The following is a 13,291-nucleotide window of genomic DNA, read 5'->3' as shown; positions in this document are numbered from 1 at the left end:
ACAAGTTCCATTTCCCGACACTGAAAATATAAATTAATCAATTTAACAAAAAATAGGCATTTCTCTATACCCTAGGCAATGATAATTAACATAAGGCAAACAAAATAAAATTTACATGAGAATCTCGAATACTGTGATATATAACAGCTGAAATCGGATGTAAATAAAGTATCCGTATTATTATTTATTTGGCAATAGAATAGTATATATAACTGCTGTTTACTTTATTGACTGATTGGAACACATATACTACCTATTGCGTAGCCGACAATCATGTTTCATGATTATATCAAATATGTACCTTTACCATGGATGTAGCAGTTTATTGTACTTATATGTATTCCTATATTTAACGTTTACTGTATATGGCTGATGTTAAGGTTATCCTGTAAAAAATAAATATTTTGAAGAAAAAAGTGGTACTTTTTTTTATAATTTCGTCAAATAATTGATATATTTTTCAATTACTTTAGTTAAATATTGACTTTGGTTTCATTGCATCTAAATATTATTTCTAATGCCATTGTATTTATTGTTAATATGACGAATAGGCCCAAAATACCCAAGTGTTAAAAAATATATGTCATCGAATGCCGAATTACCGAAGGGTCTTCTTTTTATAAACGTTTGTCATATTAATAATCATTTTTGTACAGTCGTCTGGAACTAAAGACGTTAATGTTTGATAATATAGCAGTAATTAATGTTATGACCACGTCTATTTGAAAGTTTAGGTATTTTGGAATATAGTATGTTGAGAAAAAAATGCATTGCACAAATTCGGGCATTTTGACACTGTTCTGTTTTGAGATTTAGAAATGTTGTTTAACCCTTTTCCAGGCCACACCAATCTACAAGGTTTTCCCAAAAAACCAAATAGACTTCAATTAATCCAGCTTTAGTGATTCATTTGAAGATGGCTCACATTGCCCGAAAGTGCTATGCCTGGAAAAAAGGTTAACGAGTAAAACAAAATTAAGGTGCAATGAAACCAAAGCAAATATTGAGGCAATGTCGCCATTGCGTAAAACGTAAAACAAATTCTTGATTCGAATTTGACAGCTAATGGCTAATGTAGATGTTACAATAACTTCCGTTTCAGCAAAAGAAATAAAAACTTTATATTTTAATCTTAATATTATAATCATATTTATTTATTATCATGATTTCTGCTTAAAGTTGGAATGCAGATTATAAATTAAAAAATAATATACTGTAAATACGTACGTACACTCTGTAATTTATTTATAACGTCACTATGTGACCACTGTAGATTTATTTCATATTTAAGTGTTCTGTGACAACTGTCAATAATAAATACGTAGATGTACCTACTGTGTTCAATTCTCACAGAATCCTTATGAACGCAGAGTAGTTAACAATGATAATTGTTGCGTAAACCAAATTCATAAAATAAAAACTTAAAACCAGCCAAGTGCGGGTCAGACTGGCACGAGACCGTTTCGTCATACAATTCTGTATTCATTTTTTCTCGAGTGAGACTTACACTTGACGGTATTTGACGACTTGAAGGTATTTGTTTGATTATCACATAGAATTATTAAATTATATAATTACATTTCTAAAGAAACCAAAAAATCGGTTTCGGAATACTTAAAACAAGACTACAAAATTGTCAGCTTGTCAGTATAGGGTATTTATCCTCTCGTACATGTGTACTACAGTTGTGCTAATACTACAGTTAGAAATGAAAAAGTGGACAAATTTTAGTTACCAATAGCACACAACCAAAAACAGAGAAGTCGTCTTTATTTGGAAAACAAGATAATAGCCTTATGTGGATGAGTTCTTCATATTTCGTTTTAATGTACATGGATAAAAATCATTATATAAACTGCTTAGTTCCAACTTCTCAAAAATGTTGACAATACTGATCAGATAGCATTTTCTGAATAAAATCGCACTACTATTGAACAATGATTAGGCACCTGTTTCACCGACCTGACAAGTACGACATATGTCAAGAAAAATTGACATTGACATATTCTTTCTGTTTCACCAAAATCTACAATTATCACACGATGAATTTAACCCGACAAAAACCGGTAAACTAGGAACGCGATGCATCTGTCTTGCTCTAATTATATACAACAAGAGAATAATTTAATTATTATTTTTAGAGCGAGATACCTAATATGAAAAAAAAAACTAAATATTAAACGTTTACACTGAGCGTAGCCCGATATGCTCTAGACCGGTTCATTTTATAACGTATTTAGTAGCTGAATTAGAGCGGTTTCTAGTATTCAAACAAAATTCATTTTTTACATTTTCTTCTTACGGTCTGTTAGATTAACGTGAGGCCAACAATGCCAACATACCTACATTTTGATAGAATTGGCTTCCGAGTCCGTTACCCTAGGCAATAAAGAGGTTGATCCCCGCACACAGTCCCGTCAAAAAACTTTACAATATGATAAAATAAAATAATAAATAAAATGTTTTATTGTATTCATGTCTTCAAATCTACCTTAAATTAAAGTATAAATTAACCCAAGTGTAAATATAGCTAGTTAAGTTTTTCGTCTACGAGTATATTTACGTTGGAAATATGCTTAGTCAAATTTTATTTTAACAGAAATATTGTTTTATTTTCCATAATGAACGTGGTATGGCAAATAATAAATAATAGTTATCTCCGGTAAATGAACGGGTTATTGTTAATGTACATACATGGTATAGCTCTGTAACCAGTATGTAGCAACCGCCCGCCGATAATTGTCACGAAAGCCCGACAGTGCTCTTATCTCATGTCAAGTATTACCGACATTTTTACAAATATGTGAACTTAGAAAAATGACATCTGTTTCACGAAACAATTGTCCGCGACATATGTCACAACTTTTCTATGAACTTGTCACCTGTCGCTTGAAATATGTCGAATTGTCGGCCGACATATGTCGCCGACACTTGTCAGTTGTGAAATAGGGGCCAGTAGAAGATTTTCATACCATATCCATATTGGTCGTTATCTCGAGTAGTTTGCCCATAAATGTAGACAATTTTCGTGTATTCTGTACATCTGTGGCGGACAAAAAGCAAACCAGCACACAAGTAACAAGCAAGACAACCGGGAGTAAGTACCAATTGTGTACTAATTCTCATACAAAAATAAAAATTGCCAAAACGTAATGTGGGGTTGCCAGAGAGCATGGCGTGAATTTTATTTTTAACCGATAGATAATATCAGTAATTAATTGTGATTTATTTTTTATGTATGCCAGCGCGGTTACCATAAGGAGCTTGTAAAGTCCATATTGATGATGCTATATGTACAATAACGTTTACTGAATATGGTAATGCGTTACAACAAAGCAAACTACAGTGCCAATGTGAAATCTCGCACCGTCTACCGAGCACAGCAAATTTTGCGACTGAGGAGGAGGGTCAACACTTCTGGAAAATTCAGAGCACGTGTTACCAACGCCTTTAGTTGAAGTCATGAAAAGACAAAAAGAGAAAGTTTGTTACGTAAAAGTGGAAACATCCAGAAGCGATTATTAATGTTCATTAAAAGACAGACAGGCTCGTCATTTCAACGATTGGAGTAAAATTGTAATTATATAGTTAATGCCATCAAAATCATAATTTGAAAAAAAAATACAGCTCTCGCAACTCAGTTATTTACCGTAAAAAGTTGTGAGATCCATGTAATACCAAGACGGTTAATTTATCCAGTCCCTACTTAAGGGACCATCTGTCTTAAGTTATTACGAAATTAGCTGGGACATGAGGGGGATAAGTGCCAATTGTGTACTAATTCTCATACAAAAATTAAAAATGCCAATACGCAATGTGGGGTTGTCAGAGAGCATGGTCTGAAGTTTTAACCGGTAGATAATATCAGTAATTAATTGTGATTTATTTTTTATGTATGCCAGCGCGGTCACCGTAAGGTGCTTGTAAAGTCCATATTGATGATTTTTGTTTTTTTTTTTTATTAAAGAAGAGGTCGACAGAATATGCAATTTGTTTAGGTGATGACATCACAGCTATAACAACTGATGGGGGCTAGTGGTCAAAGTGGGACGACTTATAAATCCTCTTCAGCAACTATGTTATGCTCACGGTCTTCAGTTAGGCATTATAGACATTGTCTACAAGAAAAAGGATGATCCCGCGGAGAGTTTGCTAAGCCACAACCTAGGCACGTGTCAAGCAAATGACGAGGATGATGCGTTTTTCGATATTAACGAAGAAATTCAAGATACCGACATTATCAGTGAATCTGAAGGGTTCAATTGCGTATTGCCAACAGGTGAAGCGGACTTAGTACCAGAGTTTGACAATGTAATAAAAAAGAAAGAAAAACTGTTAAGCTTTTCCGTAAATCGCCAACAAAGAACGATAAGTTTCAAATTTATATCAACGACTAGTTTGGCAAAAGTTTGCAGGTAGTGCTCGATTGCAAAACTCGATGGTCAAGTCTTACAGATATGATTTCTACATTCAACAAAGTGAAGATATCTGTGAGCAAAGCTTTGATCGATTGCAATCTTGGGATAAATCTGAACTATACTTTCTTAGAAGAAGAATATAAGCGTTGTTTTATTTAAAAGATCCTGCCCAATATGACGAAGATTTTGAATCGCAAAAAAAATATATTACCTTCAATTTGCCATCAAAAACATTGATCAAGAAATAAATTTAAAAGCTGATAGAACGATTATATACATACCTAAAAAACCAAAACCGTTTTCCCGATCTTAATAATTCTTCCCCCTCCTTTCTCTACATCTTCAGATGCAATTGTGACTGTAGTCCCAGCAAATGACGATGATGATGCCAACACGCTTCTTTCAACAATCGCCAATACATCTCTCTCTGTCTCTCTCTTAATGAAGAATTAAAAATGATTTCGAAAGCTCGTCCACAAGAACGCCCATCACGTGCAACTGGTTCATTTCATTTATTTATTTCAACATAAACTTACAGTGCAACACCAAAATGTTTACATGAGAGTTTTATATATACGTTATTTATATCTAAGACATTAATTCATTAAGAAACAAATATAAGAAACAAACAATGTCAGCAATTGATAAATAAACGAGTACACATTATACTTTAAAATAAAATAATTACATCAAAATAAAAAAAATCAAATCATTAGAATTAAATAATCAAAATTGACAATATTAAATTAAATGAGAGCAATCAAATTACAGTAAAATAATTAATCATTATTTGATAAACTGATTAGGCAAGGAATTCATATCTTCGAATTAGGAGGCACGAAAAATGGCAGCACCTGCAGTCAGCGTATCAATGCTTATCACCAGTGGGGCCAAGAAGCGTAGAGGTAGAACGAGCCTTTTCTTCAAAGTCAGTTGGCTGGTGGTACGCTAGATAAGTATGCTGTTTTCTCAGAAGCTATTTTCAAAATAAGCCGTAATTTTCTTTTTAATAAATGATTCCGTATATGATATATGCATATTATTTCATACTTTCATCCCTAGAATAGTACTACACTCAGTTTTAATAAAATACTAAAAATCTTTCGTAGATTTGCGAGTTCTCGTAAAATACCGAAATGTTGCAAGATTGGAATTCTTAAATCTTTGCAAATACCGAGATTGATGATTATATGCTGCAAGATTGCACTGCAAAGATACAAACTAAGATTACAAGTACGAGTATATGCACATCAAAGCTTACAGACTTATCATGACTAATATAGGATATTACCAATCATCCAGCATTCCTAGACTGACAAACCGGAGAAGTAATTAAACTACACATCATAGACAATATCTGGGAGACCGACCTTTGTTCAGAAAACATGTAATAATTCAAGCTAGATCAATGCCTCCCCCTCGAAATCGTTAGAGCCGTTTCCGTGATCCCCGAAATATATAAATATATATATATATATATTTATATAAAAGAATAGCTCGTTTTGAAGGTATAAGAATATCTTGATAATGACTATTGAAATGATTGCGATCACAGAATCTCTTTCATATATTCACAGCATCAGTTGTCACGATAAGTTTGTAATGAATTAAAAATGCACTCTTCAACATTTAAACCGCTGTTTTCACTTAGTTGACTTACTCAATAATTCGTCTAGTCTTAAACTCCGCACTGCCAAAGATAAAATTATTTTACAGTGAATTCTCTCTCACTGCGGTATTGTGGGGAACGAGGTGGTGGATTGGTTGGCAGCATCAGACATGGGTGATAAATGCCATAATGTTCCTTGGTTTTCTGATGTTCTGTACAAGGTCAAAAATATGTGCTTAAACATGTGGTCTGAATATTCTGATGAGAGCATACGGCACAAAACGATCCAACCCACACTTCCTTGAGCCCCATGGTTTTCTTTCTGTAGGATGAACAAGCAGGATTTATTGCGTTTAGATTACGGCCTGGCCACATTGCTTTTAATAGCTATGCGTTTATGAAGCGTAAAGTTTACTCGCCCAATTGTAATGTGCCGCACAGCGTTGTTTACTTAATGTCAGGCTTATGACCTCAACAGAGTCAACAGCATCCTGGCATCCTCAGACTCGGAAGAGGCTGGGCTTCTTTATTATATGGTCAAGGACATCATAGAACTTAGAAGTAGTGAAAGTTAGACTGTTGTCATTGTATTAGAGAGCCACTACGAGGATGGCATTTGTTTAAAAATCCTCAATAAATAAACAAAAGTTAAAAAAGCAACTCGTTTGGCAGATGTTTGGTACTCGCCGAAACTCTTAGCATTCGCCTGTGTGACAACAAAACGCGATATTGCGGTCTTGCGCCTTAAAAATGTGCAAAAACCAATCTACCACGAAGAAAAAAAGGTAGTAGCGTAACATATCATCGGTAAGTAAACAAAATATTATATTAAATTAAATTATCATTTATTTCAGATCTTTACAATCCATAGATTTTGTTATTTTATCTCCTAATAACTAGTGTTAGTACTTACTAATTACAACTAAACTAAACTTATAAGTAATAAAACAACGTACAGGTCGCCCAGTCACAACTAATGCCTCCAAATTCGACAGTCGCATCTATCGGATAATACTTTCAGAAAGCTGTTGGGACTGCTTCTCGCTCGTTGCATTAAAGATGCTGAGCGCTTACGCAAGATGGCATGGAACCCGTCTGTGCGCGCCTCTCATATAAAACCAAACAAATCTGTTTTCATTTTATTTTCTTCTATATGCGGACATTTTGTTTGAAAATCATAGATTGAAATACCTATAACACATACCAACAGATATGACACGTAGGTGCCTAATTTTGTTTCAAGGTTTGATGTAAAATACCTACTTATGTTTTGTATGTTTATTTGATTACTTGTTTAGTGTCAGACCAAGCTAACTCTGCAGCGATCTTGATAGCACAGGCAGTGCAACCCAACTAGCAAATTGGTAATAACATCTGAACCTTTTACGACTAATTCATCGTAGGTGCGTCGTAAATAAGCAAGTTTTAAAACGTGATGTTGTATAAATGTCATTTATACCGCAATTTAGTTTCAATGCAAATTGTTCTTAAATCGCAGTTGTACAGACGTTTGTTTAACATAGTAATAAAGCAATTTAATCACTGTCGTACAAAAGTTTTAACCAAGACCTTTTCCCGGTTTTACAACCTCAATATGACATCTTACAGCACTTTGGTCATAGAAAAGCTTTATGAGTGATTACTGTACAACTAATCATAACATCAGCTTTTTACAGCTGTTAAATTGCTAAAGTGCCATACAACAGTCATAAACACGACCGTCTTATAGCTAAAAGATAGGGATTACGGCTTATTTGTTTCATAAATTTTCAGTTCTTAATACAGTGTTGATACACAAAATGTTAAAATTAGATTGGAAAAAGTGGAAGCAGTTCAAAAGGAGCGGTACTTATAGATGCAAAGTTCGTCAGAGTTGTGCTTCTTTACTTACTAGCACAGACTTAACTTCAAAACTGTTTGTTTCACCTATTAGGTTCACCAAGTTCACCAGGGAACCCTGAATTAGGGTGATGGCGGCCGTATCGTGTTGGCTTAAGAGTTTTAAGTCGTAAGCTAGTGCTTTTATTTATAAATGAGTCATATAACTACTCATAGATAAAAATTAAATTAATTTATTTAATTAAATATAATAAATAAACAATATTTAAAGGGGGCATTAAAATTTTCTTAGAAAACCTAGTAAATTCGTCGAAAATATTATGTTCGCATGCGTATCTGATTTACCCATTACCCATTTTAGTTGCAGTAATAGATGTCGAGTCGGTTATACTTAAGTACCTACTTAAAATGGTAAAAAGTATAATATTTTTCACGACTTGTTTGACCGGCAATCATCCATGCACAGTACACACAAACAGGTAATTATATTATGATTGAAACTGCTTCGCTATTGCATTTCACCGACTCATTAGTCGTAGAAACGTCTGCATTATGATCACTCTACAAGCAATTGCATTTACAAATCGAGAACTTACGATACTTTTCCGACTAAAAAGTCGTTTAATTTATTTTTTATGACAGCTGTAGGACTAAATGTACTTGCTTATGACGATTGAGTGACCACTCAACGACTATTTAGCCATAAAAACTGCGCCAAAATCGCGTCATTTAAACGTTTGTATGCCTTAAATTGCATACCATCAAGTTTTATGAAAAACGTTTGTACAACATTTATATGACATATTTTTGCTAGTCGGGAAGTATCTATTATTTTAAACGTCATCATTTCATAGAAGTCTTAATTCATAAAATAGTCAGGCTATTACAACATAATTAAGAAAAAATAAGATTTACCCCTACATAATGGCAGTTTTACAGTTCTACTACCCACCTCAGGCACAACAGCCACACCGTACTGTTATCCACTGGCTGCCAACAATGCGACCACCTGGGACCAGCTATCTATAGTCACGCCATACATCCAAACATCTCAGAGCCCCTAGTGTAAATTTATTCGATAGCGAAACGTGACGTACTTACGCGTTTGCGTTAAGTCTCATTTTGTATTGGATTTAGAAACAGCGCGCCAAGGAGCGCCCAGCATTTTGGAAACTCAAAATCCCATACAAAATCAGACTGTCGCAAACGACTCACCTCCCTATCAATATTTGTTAAATATTTAGACGACGGCACACTGGGAGTAAAACCTAAGGCTTGTTCATGAAAAAAAGTAGCCACCTAAAATTGAGCCTTCATAGGTGAATAGAAACTTTTTACAATACTAATATCTGACATTCTAACATAGGCATGATCAGGTATAAGAGAAATAAATATTGGAAGTCATTGACTAAATAAAATCAACATGCCGAGAATAAACGATAATATTCGTAAATTAATTATAGTCTCTTATTGTACTGAAAAGGGCATTTGGATGAGACAACTTGCAAAACGATATAAAATATCAAAAGAAGCTGTGCGAAAAGTTATAAAAAAGCGGCCAAGTGCGAGTCGGACTCGCCCATGAAGGGTTCCGTACCATTTATGACGTATTAAAAAAAAACTACTTACTAGATCTGGTTCAAACCAATTTTCGGTGGAAGTTTGCATGGTAATGTATATCATATATTTTTTTTAGATTTTTCATTCTGTTATTTTAGAAGTTACAGGGGGGGGGGGGGACACATTTTTTCACTTTGGAAGTGTCTCTCGCGCAAACTATTCAGTTTAGAAAAAAATGATATTAGAAACCTCAATATCATTTTTAAAGACCTATCCATAGATACCCCACACGTAAGGGTTTGATGAAAAAAGTTTTTTTGAGTTTCAGTTCTAAGTATGGGGAACCCCCAAAATTTATTGTTTATTTTCTATTTTTGTGTAAACATCATAATGCGGTTCATAGAATACATCTACTTACCAAGTTTGAACAGTATAGCTTTTATAGTTTCGAAAAAAAGTGGCTGTGACAGAATCGGACAGACAGACGGACATGACGAATCTATAAGGGTTCCGTTTTTTGCCATTTGGCTACGGAACCCTAAAAAGGTCGCGAAAAAGGCTGCGTGGAGCCGAAATTGGACGCAGCAATAGTTGCATCGTTCCGCCACAATCCATCGGCGTCTACCCGAGATATAGCCAAAAAGTTAAAGACTTCAGTTAGGAACGTGCAAAACGCTAAAAGAAGAAATAATTTACAGTCCAGGAAGAAATAGAAAATCCCGAAAAAGACTCCTGCCCAGCTCGAAAGAGCCCTTCCAGGGCACTATGTCCAAAGGTCAAAACGTCCAAGGAGTCAATATGTCCAAGGGTCAAAACGTCCAAGGAATCAATATGTCCATGGAGTCAACACGTACAATGGTCAAACCGTCCAAAGAGTAAATTTGCCCAAGGAGTTAAAACGTCCAAAGAGTCAATATGCCCAAGTGTCAAAATGTCCAAAGAGTCAATATATCCAAGTCCCAATATGTCCAAAGAGTCAATATGTCCAAAGAATCAAGATGTCCAAGGGTCAAAACGTCCAAGTAATCAATATGTCCAAGGAATCACAATGTCCAATGGTCAAAGCGTCCAAGTAATCAATATGTCTAAGGAGTCACAATGTCTAAAGAGTCAATATCAATATGTCCAAGGAGTTGACTCCAAGTTTGTAAATAATTGTTGAAGTCCAATTAGTAAATATATCCAAGTGCCAAAATGTCAAAGGGTCAATATGTCCACGGAATCAATATCTTCGTGGGTTAACCCACGGAATAGCTGGAGTTTACGTTATTTTGAAAACAATAATATTTATTTCTTTTTATACCTTTTTAGGGTTCCGTACCCAAAAGGGTAAACGGGACCCTATTACTAAGACTCCGCTGTCCGGCCGTCTGTACGTCCGTCCGTCCGTCTGTCACCAGGCTGTATCTCATGAACCGTGATAGACAGTTGAAATTTTCGCAGATGATGTATTTCTGTTGCCGCTATAACATACTAAATAACATACTAAAAACAAAATAAAATAAATATTTAAGGGGCCACCCATACAACAAACGTAATTTTTTTGCCGTTTTTATAGATAATGGTACGGAACCCTTCGTGCGCGAGTCCGACTCGCACTTGGCCGGTTTTTTATTTGATAGAGTCGAAAAGTTAAAGAAGGAACAAAGTACAAAAAGTATAATAGTGCAGTCGACATAGTGTGTATTAATAAATAAACTATTTTATTATTATTAATTAGTGTATTAATATTAGGTAACATAATAAGTTAACTACCAAGTGTACTAAATTGAATGGTTCGCACTAAATCAGCTGCATGGTCCCTGTTAAAGTCCACTGATTAATTTATCATAGAAAGCCGTTCATAGCAACCAACATTACTGTACGACAAATATCGGTACAACCTATATGTTACTAAACAAAGATGGCAGTACACTTTGGCGGTGTACTCAACGTAACACGTAACCAATGTTCGGCATCTATCACCATAAACCGTGACAAAAATAAAATATTAAGGAAAAATGACCACATTTTTGAAATTTTCATAATAAGCCCTTTCATTTGACATATAACACGATATACTTTGCAAAACTTTTATTTTTAATTTTCTCTTTTACCCCCCAAAACTTGTAAGATCTATCGCGTATAATGCACTTACGACGTTTTAGGTACTAATAAAATTACGTCAATACAGGTCGCAGACCTATGCAATTTTAACCTTTGTTATTATTGCCATAAAACCACATTTCACACATATACAGTCATTGTTTTAATCTCGAGCTAGTTCTCGCTTATTTAACCTAAACTTTTTGATGATGGAAAAAATATATTTAAATAACCGGCCAAGAGCATGTCGGGCCACGCTCAGTGTAGGGTTCCGTAGTTACTCATCCGTCACAATAAGCTAAACTGGAGCTTAAAGTATAGTAAATTGTTAACCAAGGGATGAAACGGTACCTTTCACCCGAGTTAAACAAATAGGCAAATTTGCATAATCAGTACCTAATTAAAGTAAGTCTTTTTAATATGAAGGAAAAACTTTTTGCGATAACTTAAAAACAGCTAAACTGATCATGTTCGCTATAGTTTTCATTTAATGTCTTTCTTAAGCTCTACTTCCACGATTTTTTTCATATTTTTTGGACCTATGGTTCAAAAGTTAGAGGGGGGGGGACACATTTTTTTTTTCTTCCGGATCGATTATCTCCGAATATATTCACTTTATCAAAAAATGTTTTTTGAAAACCCCTATTAGTTTTGAAAGACCTTTCCAACGATACCCCACACTCTAGGGTTGAAGCGAAAAAACAAATTCACCCCCACTTTACGTGTAGGGGAGGTACCCTAAAAAAAATTAAATTTTTAGATTTTATTGTACGACTTTGTCGGCTTTATTGATTTATATATCCATGCCAAATTTCAGCTTTCTAGCACTAACGACCACGGAGCAAAGCCTCGGACAGACAGACAGACAGACAGACAGACAGACAGACAGACAGACAGACAGACAGACAGACAGACAGACAGACAGACAGACGGACATGGCGAAACTATAAGGGTTCCGTTTTATGCCATTTGGCTACGGAACCCTAAAAATGGGGTGTTCTACAAGTGTGTCATATTATGTCAAGTTGTCAGTCAATGTCAAAAAATAGAAACTAATTTATTTTTTTAATTTATTGAATAAACAATCAATTTACAGTCTAGAATTTAATACAAGACCCATCGTAGGCAAAACCTTAAGGAGGTTTGTGTGCCGATGGGGAGTTCAGAGAACAATACATATATTAATGTCTTATGTCTACTTAAAAAAAAGAAAACATTGTAGGATGCTTAGTATAAGTAGCTTGTATCGTTTGATTTCAAATAGTAAAATGCTTAATAATTTTTAATAATGGCTAATTTAGAAGAACAAAGAGCTCTGAATGTAGTCTTAAGTGAGGAAGGCTATGGCATACGGGAAATATCACGCGAATTGAATATTTCTCGGAATACAGTGAGGACCTGGATCAGACGGCACGCCGGAGAGGGCATCTTCGAGGACAGACGACGTCATAACCACGACGTTCACCGACTCACGAACGAACAAAGAGTGGACATGCAACACCATTACGAAGAACATCCTTTTACTCCCACCCGATATTTTGCGGCACAACATGACGTCTATCTACAAACTATTGAAATTATTTGCACGGCACTGGACTGCATTACAGACATTATGCTGAGAAAGTAGCCTTAACGGATGATCATAAAACAGCGAGAACGAATTTTGCAAACGCTTATTTAGACTACGACTGGACTAACACTATATTTACAGACGAAAAAACATTTCGATCTTCTCAACACGGTCGCTTAACTTTGTGGCGTTACGATAACACGCGGTACA

This window comes from Cydia pomonella, chromosome 1 (genome assembly GCF_033807575.1).
Source record: "Cydia pomonella isolate Wapato2018A chromosome 1, ilCydPomo1, whole genome shotgun sequence".
Lineage (NCBI taxonomy): Eukaryota > Metazoa > Arthropoda > Insecta > Lepidoptera > Tortricidae > Cydia > Cydia pomonella.
The sequence above is the reverse complement of the archived record's forward strand: the minus strand, read 5'-3'. Positions refer to the sequence as shown.